Source organism: Pocillopora verrucosa, unplaced genomic scaffold (genome assembly GCF_036669915.1).
Source record: "Pocillopora verrucosa isolate sample1 unplaced genomic scaffold, ASM3666991v2 scaffold_108, whole genome shotgun sequence".
Lineage (NCBI taxonomy): Eukaryota > Metazoa > Cnidaria > Anthozoa > Scleractinia > Pocilloporidae > Pocillopora > Pocillopora verrucosa.
In genome coordinates this window covers 1-2,625 of record NW_027078165.1, presented here as the reverse complement: position 1 = coordinate 2,625, position 2,625 = coordinate 1, and the positions used below count along the sequence as shown (strand labels likewise).

The following is a 2,625-nucleotide window of genomic DNA, read 5'->3' as shown; positions in this document are numbered from 1 at the left end:
GCTGCTCATTGAGCAGCTCATATATTAAACTGATTTTTGGAACTGGGCTGTGGAAAAGAGGCTTGCCTCGTCCCAGCCACGGGTTGCCTCGGTATAGCACTACCTCCGAGTGCGGCCCACTTCCCTCTGGGGAAGACACATTCAATCCAAAACAAAGTCAACGGTATAGCATTCTTTTATGTTTACAGGAGCCCCGCCCGCCCTTAGAGGGGGAAGAGGTGAAAGAGGGATGATAATTCAGACAACAGACAATGGCAGGAACGGCCGCTGGCCTACGTTTTCTGAAGTGCGCAAAGCACTACCACAAGGACCTAGGGGTAAGTGGATTTTTTCACCGAGGGCAGACGCTGAAAAAGCATACTTACCTGACGCGGGAGGTACTGTGATCAAGGAGGCAGTCCTCTCAAGGCGAGGCCCTTTCATTGCACTTCGACTGGGTTGACCCTTGCGATTACCCCAAATGTGGGTAACTCGAGCGTATAATTTCTGGTAGTGGGGACCTGCGTTCGCGCTCGTCCCCGCAAAAGTCATCCAAACTATGTCTATATGGCCCTCTTACTGACTATCGAGGGTATTTTTGCTTTTGCAGTGGACCGGTAGACTTGCAAAGAAAGCAAAGGACGCACAACTGGCCAAGGTGTTGGCACGTTTGGAGGGGTAGAAGTGCATTGGAGAGACTGGAGGAAGGAAACAAGGTGAGTTTCGGGGCGGTGCGTAACTTTGCTGGCTGTTTTTGTTCAAGGCCTGTCTGCTCTATTGTGTGTAAAGTCCTGTTCGTTTGTATTTGCAGGTTGTGCGTGCCGTGCCGTGCTGTGCTATGCGCGCGAAGGGAAAGGAAATGAAAGGAAACCAAACGGCCGATCGACCGAGCGAGCGAGCATAGAAGGGCATTCGACTTGGACCGTGAGTACACTTTGAACCTTTTGAGCGGTTTTATTGTCACTGGAGCCGCTTTTAGAAATGCTATTGCTATCGTTAGTGTATCCTTTGTGCGAGCAAGCGAGTGAACGAATGAACGAGGGAAGGAAACAAACTAGCAGAGTAGTAAAAGTATCGAACCTTTTTCCCGATTCGTTTGCAGTCTGAATCCAACCATTGTCGACTTTCAGTGCCGTTTTTTCGCGCGCCTCCTCTTGGAAGTGTGCGAGTGTTTTGCCACGTCACGATGGCTTAAAACTGCGTCTCAGAAGTGTGCGTTTTTTTCCTATTCATTTTTTCGTTCGTTATTTGGAATGATTTGATATCACAGAAGTAGAATTTGACATCATAAACTGTTCATCTCGCGCGTGCTCACTCGCTCGCGCGCGCTCTGTAAGAAAAGTCGATCGCACTAGAGTTTTCGCCATTAGCTGGCCGATTTTTGACAAAAAGGTGTTTTCCCCCCCTCGTTTTTTGCTTTGATTTTGTTCCTCACTCACCTACGGCTCTCTATGTGAAATTGTGGTGTATGGAGAGCTATTTATTGGGATAAAACGTTTAGAGATGTTCGCAAGACAAAAAATTGAAGCCTACAACACGGGGTATTCCCAGGCGGTCACCCATCCAAGTACTAACCCCGCCCGACAGGGCTTAACTTCGGTGATCGGACGAGAACCGGTGCTTTCCCTGTGGTATGGTCGTAGACGAGGAAATGGGGTCGAAATTCTGCTTGTTATCGGCCAGGTTCAGGCTGTAAAGCGGCCACATCCCTGAGTGTAGGCGAATTTGAAATTCTAAAGCCCTAGTTTCGTTACTCTAACCCTAAGAAATCGATACTCTAACCCTAAGAAATTGTTACCCTAACCCTAAGAAATGGTTACCCTAACCCCGAAGTCGTTACCTAACCCTAATGTATTTTCCTCAACCCAGTTAACACATTGAGGAGCATCGATTTGAAGCACTATTCCCTAGGGAGGGGAGGGAGGGGTCCCAAGAGACATAACGTGTCCTAAAAACCTATTATACAATGTTTTAGCTCCGTAGGTGCGTGTATCTGGCTTTAAAATCTTACAGTGAGGAGATACCAAACGGGTCAGCCTCTGGGACCGTCTGCGGGACTCGCAAGGGCTTGTGGGGGCGACCTGCTACTATCCACCATAAACCGTGGGAAGGATCCCTCGACCACCCCCCTCACCCAGGGCATGCTTCGGCATCGCTTCTCGGCCTTTTGGCTAGATCAGCCAACAAGTGAGTAAGTTTTACTGTTGGTAATTGCGATTTTTTTAAACCTTTTTTGCTTGTGAGTAACTTTGTTTTTTGGATATGGACGTTTGCGAGAATGTGATGCCTGTGTCGGAGGATCTGAGTAACGAGATGTCTGTCGAAGTGAGTAATGAGATGCCAGTGGATTTGCATAATGAGATGCCCGTTGATGGAACGAATGCAGAGAATGTGGAAGAGCGCCATATTGTAAATGGCGACTCATATGCCTCACGTGCAGCGAGAACGGGTTCCCACGAGTATCCGTCACGGCAAGAGAGGGTTAGATTCTCTGAAAATGTGATGCCGCAGCGGCCTCGAACGGCCTTTTTCACGCCCAGTAGAACGACGACGGCCAGGTCGGTTTTCGAAGCATTACAGAACGCCGACATTGATGCGACAGAAATATCATGTTTGCAAAGGAAAATGAATGGGGAGGTGACGGTC

At 48.6% G+C, this 2,625-nt stretch overlaps 2 non-coding genes and 1 pseudogene across 2 annotated transcripts; 2 read left to right on the top strand and 1 right to left on the bottom strand.

Moving 5' to 3' along the window:
• Nucleotides 1–125, top strand: LOC136278505 (U2 spliceosomal RNA; annotated as a pseudogene).
• Nucleotides 126–357: 232 nt separating this feature from the next.
• Nucleotides 358–521, top strand: LOC136278497 (U1 spliceosomal RNA). Its single transcript, XR_010716361.1, has one exon. It is a non-coding gene; the product is annotated as a U1 spliceosomal RNA (small nuclear RNA).
• A 984-nt stretch (nt 522–1,505) lies between these two features.
• On the bottom strand, nt 1,506–1,624 carry LOC136278496 (5S ribosomal RNA). Its single transcript, XR_010716360.1, has one exon. It is a non-coding gene; the product is annotated as a 5S ribosomal RNA (ribosomal RNA).
• Nucleotides 1,625–2,625: the final 1,001 nt, after the last annotated feature.